Consider the following 5,523-nt stretch of genomic DNA (forward strand, 5'->3'; position numbering starts at 1 on the left):
CCGGCGGATGACACCTGCACATGGTGCCAGTGATGGACAGGACTGCGACGTGGAGCCGCCCCTATTGACATCTACAGGGTCGGCGGGACTGGCATGAAGGAGAAGGACCCGGCTATCCTAGAGGCCTTCCTCTCTCTCGTTCTTCTCCTTTTCCTCCGCTATAACCGCGCTTTCCCTTAGCCTATAAAAGAGAAAGTAGGGCGTCCCATGAAGGGGATCCTGAACCGATCGACCCATCAATATCCGATACAGATCCGCACAAGAGCACGACACGAACGCACAACTGAGCAGCGATTGAGCTCTCAGCACCCACTCACTCCTTTCACCAGAGACTTGGGATCCTTTCCCTCTCTCGCCCGCTTGTAACCCCTACTACAAACTTTCGGTGCTAGTAACACGAGCAGCAGCGACGGACTGGACATAGAGACTTTCCGCGCGAACCAGTATAAACCTCGTGTCCTCTAAGCACACCATCTAAGCCAGACTCGCAATAATACAATTTTACTCGTCGGTGGTAACTCGAAACACCGACAACTACCAACTCTTGTACGACGCCCTGGGGAGATTAGGAGGCGACGACGAGGGCCACGATGAGACCACGTCGTGCAGGCAGTGCCGCCACAACCGGCACAGTAGCACCACGCCACACTATGCCACGACGTGGGCGCAAGACCATGATGACAACTATGCTCGGACGTGTACTACACCAAGATAAGATGGTGTTACTTGTAAGCCAAGTTAGCTAGGTTCCCTCCCTCAGGCTCACAACCCCTCGGTCGGGAGAACCTCCTTCTTTGTATATGACCTGGTCCTGAACTCGATAAAAGGACAGCCAGAGCACCCTTCCATGGACATCATCGAACTCTCGGAGCTCTCATTGGGGCAGTCCATCTCATAGCTTTAGCTCTCTTACCTCTTCAACCATTCTTGCACCCCTATTGTAAGAACTTTAGAGCATTCAAGCGAGGAACATGCACTCGATCATATCTGAGACTGGACGTAGGGTTCCGACCTGAACCAGTATAACTGCTCGTGTCTTTTGGATGCTACCATCGTCTTCTTGGAGCAACGCGACATTCGTATAAATTCACTAGTCGGTCTACAAAACACCGACAAATAGATTTAAATTAAAAGGACCTAGTTAATAGGATAGCTAATTGTTAGCTAGACACTCATGACTATTTGGATCCACTAGTGCTAATAGTTAGCAGCTAAAATTAGTACCGGTGAATCCAAATCAACCTTCTAATAGACTAAATAACTATTAGCTAGAAAGCAACTAAATATTAGTTTTAATGGCATGTTTGGAGCTGCTAATAGTTACTTCCTTTGTTCTAAATTATAAGTCGTTTTGATTTTTTTTTGGCACGTTGAATGTGCTATGTATCTAGACCATAAGTTGTTTTGCAACAGACTAAGTTTTTACAATAAGTTGTTTTGCAACGGACTTAGTTTCGGTGTAATACACCATACTGCAATGAAATTAGGTTACCCAAATTAGGTTAGGTGTAATACAGACTATTGCAACTGATTCAAATGCGTTGCTATACATGATGCTGAAACAGAATTAAGTTCGATGCAATATAAACTGTTGCAACTAATTCGTATGTGTTACAATACACCATACTGCAACGGAATTAGGTTCGGAATTCTTATTGTAAAAACTTAATCTGCTGCAAAACAACTTATTGCACCAAACTTATTTTGTTGCAACATGACATATTGCCTCTTCTCCGTCCAAATCGGACCGTCACCCCCACTGCACTCCTATTGAATCGGTTTTCTCCTTCCTGGATTTTGTTATTAAATAACTCTCTAAACGGTGATTTAGAGAGTTAGATTAATAAAGACACTTTTTTTAAAACAATATAAAGACTCTCAAAGACGCTGCTTTTGCCCATTTTGACGCACTATCACCGCAAGCTACCAAAGGCGATCGGGGACCATGCACCGTCCTCCAGCGTTTGCCGCGGGGATTTTACACGGTCCGGACCATGCCGAGACGCAATCGCCAATCGCCTGGCCCTGCATCAGCCATCAGACAGATCGTCAGAATCCAGGCCGGCCGAGCTCGTGCTGGCTTGCTCCATCCTTCCTAATCCTACGTACTCGACGCCACAGCTCTGGACTGGACCATCACAGCCACAGCCCTGCGCTGCCCTGCTGCCGTCGTCTTGCAGCAGCGAACGCCACCCCGGGACAAGGCTCTGCAGATGAGAGCGGCAAGGCAATGGCAAGCACGGTTAGGATAAACCGCACCACAGGGCCAGGACAGGCGTCGACAAGTCTCAATCATACACGCTGCCAGTTCTTCATTCTGGGCTGCCCCTGCACACACCGTTCAGCAGTGGATCCATGATCCATTGATCCGTGTGGCCGGACACAGGCATACAGCACGTATGTTTGTCCTGTTGCAGAGTGCATTGTACTGCAAAGGTTGCAGACTCGCAGTGGAAATATCGCACTAAAACAACAAGGGCAAACAGATGCTGCAAGCATGCTAAGAGCTGGCAATTTCCAACAAAATGTTTCAGTAATCAATTTCATAGCCAAAAACTCGATTACCGTAATCGGCTTGTCCAGTAATGCGAGTGATAATCTAGATGAGGGGTCACACTGGCATTGTACAGACAGGGCCATGTTCGTGATGATGAAAACATGGGCTCGGCGCTTCTGTTCGCCCCGTGGGTTTGCTTAGAACATCGCCGACGTGACCTCAGCAACTTCAGACATGACCTGGTCGTAGTCCGTCTTGAGTTTCTCCATGACCTCGCCCTCGAGCTCCCCCTTGGCTGGCTTCGTCAGCACCAGCACGCAACAGGTAGGCCTTTTGGTGGTGCCAGCAGTTGCAAGATCCTGACGCCAACAGGAGGGAAATGGCATCAGTATATGTACTGTGTACCTCGACCAGCATTTTTTTGCTGATCAGAACTACAGAATGAAATGGCAACATTAGACCAACAATTGCCATACCTGTAGTAAATGCAACATTAGACCATTACTTGCTATACTGTTTAGTTTTGCTCTCTTGTTTTTTTATAGTGAATCTAGTACAATGCGTTCATACATCACATATACTATAAAAAAAATAAAAGCTTCACTGCGAGGTGGACTGGAGAATTATTGATATGTAAATTTCTCAGATGGTCATTTCCCAAAACATACACTCATTACATGAGCTTTGGGTATAAGGTAAACATGTATTAAAGGAAAATAGAAGCTACACCACCCTGAAAATGTTGTCAAAGACATGGATACGTAATTTCCAAGCATTCTTCACCGAAACAGTTCCAGCCAGTCAAAATTTTGACATACACAAAAAAAGACTGCGAAACAGCAAGGATAAATAATTGGATTATATGCCAGAAGAGAGGTCGAACAAAATGCCTCCTTTCAAAGTCAAACAGTAATGAGATGCAAAATAAAGAATCATTCCAAACCAAGAAAATAAGTGATCGTCGTAGGTGAGAAAATTCCCTAACGCTACGGGCATCACATGAAAGAATGCCCTTTCATATAGTAGTTGATTTCAACAAAGTCTCCACTCCCGGTTGTTACCACGTTTGGTATCTGTCATACGTCTAATGGAGGCCCCCCAACCTAGAGCGAACGGGCCGAGGGAGGCCCAAGGAGGGGCGCCGGGCACCTCCAGCGCGCCCTACAAGGGCTACACGCACGCCAGGGAGGGCGCCGCTGCTCCCGCCGCCGCCGTCGTTCCCGGAAAGAGTTACCATATCAAGTTTAGTTAGTTTACCATATTAGAGTTTGGTTAGTTATGGAAGGGAAAATCCAATCTGTAAGGACCTCTCATAGGTTGCTTGGAATACAAGTCCAATCGGAACTATAAATACTAGGGGGATGTAATCAATCAAAGCAAGTAATAGAAGAGCGATTGCTCCTTCCTATCTCTCTCCTATGCCTGCCGCCCCTCTCCCTGCGCCGCCCTCTCCCCCACGCCGCCCAAGCCCTAGCTCCCCCCCCCCCCCCCCCCCCCCCCCCTTCTCTAGGAGACTCTTACAGTATCAATCAAATGGTCGACAATTCATGCAAAACCATAATAAGTCAATGAAATCATTAGATTCTATAATGGTTGATGCCATTAGTTCTATGATCAGCACTAGTGGAGAAAAATCTTTACGAAAATAAAAGGGCAGGTATCAGCAAGGTGGACAAGGCTGTCTGAGGTATGCACTCTCTTAATTAGCTGCAAACACAATCAAATTAATCAAGGTGTGTGAGTGGACAACTAGCTGGATGCTCTTTCATCCCTACACTTTCACTCGAATACGCACGAGAGCTGTGTATCATTGCATTAAGAAGAAGAGTTGTCATCCCTACACTTTCACAAAACAAACTTCTACTTGCCATTCAGTTTTGATGCCTAGAACTAAATGGGGATAAAAAATCATGAAGGGAAGAAACATGAGTTGTCTCCAAGCTAAGTCTTCCTGTCAAACACGAACTAAAATATACATGTAACCTTGGTGATATCTTCATCACCCACTCAATTTTCAACAAGTGAAAGATCAATCAAACAATACAAACCACTAATTTCTAATTTTACACAGCCTGTTCTACTTAGTTTAAGGATATACTCCCTCCATTCCAAATTATTAGACGTTTTGGCTTTTCTAGATCGTAGCTTTTGCTATGCACTTAGACATACACCATGTCTAGATACATAGTAAAAGCAATATATCTAGAAAAAGTCAAAACATCTTATAATTTGGATCAGAGGGAGTATATGCAGTGTACAGCACTGTGATTGCCACATCCTGGCAGGGTGCATCATAACAACCTATTTTTTCTTGCTCAAAACAAACGCAAGGATCTAAAGCTGAAAATTGCAACTTCAGTGCAGCATATGCATACCTCTTTTGAAGGAACATATACATAAGGAATATTGGCTTCTTCACAGACTATCGGAAGATGAGTTATTACATCGATTGGAGAAATGTTGCCAGCAATCACACACAGTCTACAAGGGCCAAAGCAAAACATAGGAGTTAATGAAAACGCCAAAAATCAAGTAGCATAAATCATTGAGAGTAGGAATTTGAGGAAACAACGTGTCAACGCACCCTTCAGGAAGAGTTAAGTTGATAAACAAAACACCAGCTTAGAATTGGAAGGTAAAGGGACTAAGTCCTAGTAAATCTAACATTAGCCAAGATTGGGCTAACTACTCAGTGAACTTGCCAACTAAAGAAACAGCTTAACTTCCCTGATTAACTATACAGTACAACTGAAGAGATACTATGCCTTGGATACTAACAAACAAGTATTTGCAGTAAATGATACATGATATTTTTTGCACAAAAGAGGATAATTTACAAAGTTGACAACATACTTTAAGATCAACATAACAATTATTTCAGCCCTTGTGTACGTACTTGGTTACATTCAACAAGAGAAATCTTAGGTAATTCCCAAAGTAGATTTAGCCCAGGTAAAAATGTGCTGGTTGCTATCAATTTCTCTTCTTCTTTTTTTTTTTCTGCGCATCAACTACAGAGCATACAA

The 5,523-nt window shown here is 44.3% G+C and overlaps 1 long non-coding RNA gene across 1 annotated transcript; it reads right to left on the bottom strand.

Moving 5' to 3' along the window:
• Window positions 1–2,514: 2,514 nt before the first annotated feature.
• Window positions 2,515–4,979, bottom strand: LOC136519472 (uncharacterized). Its single transcript, XR_010774928.1, has 2 exons — window positions 4,873–4,979; window positions 2,515–2,856 (listed from the first exon to the last, which is right to left on the bottom strand). It is a non-coding gene; the product is annotated as an uncharacterized lncRNA (long non-coding RNA).
• Window positions 4,980–5,523: the final 544 nt, after the last annotated feature.

The sequence above is a fragment of the Miscanthus floridulus genome, chromosome 18 (genome assembly GCF_019320115.1).
Source record: "Miscanthus floridulus cultivar M001 chromosome 18, ASM1932011v1, whole genome shotgun sequence".
Taxonomy (NCBI): Eukaryota; Viridiplantae; Streptophyta; class Magnoliopsida; order Poales; family Poaceae; genus Miscanthus; species Miscanthus floridulus.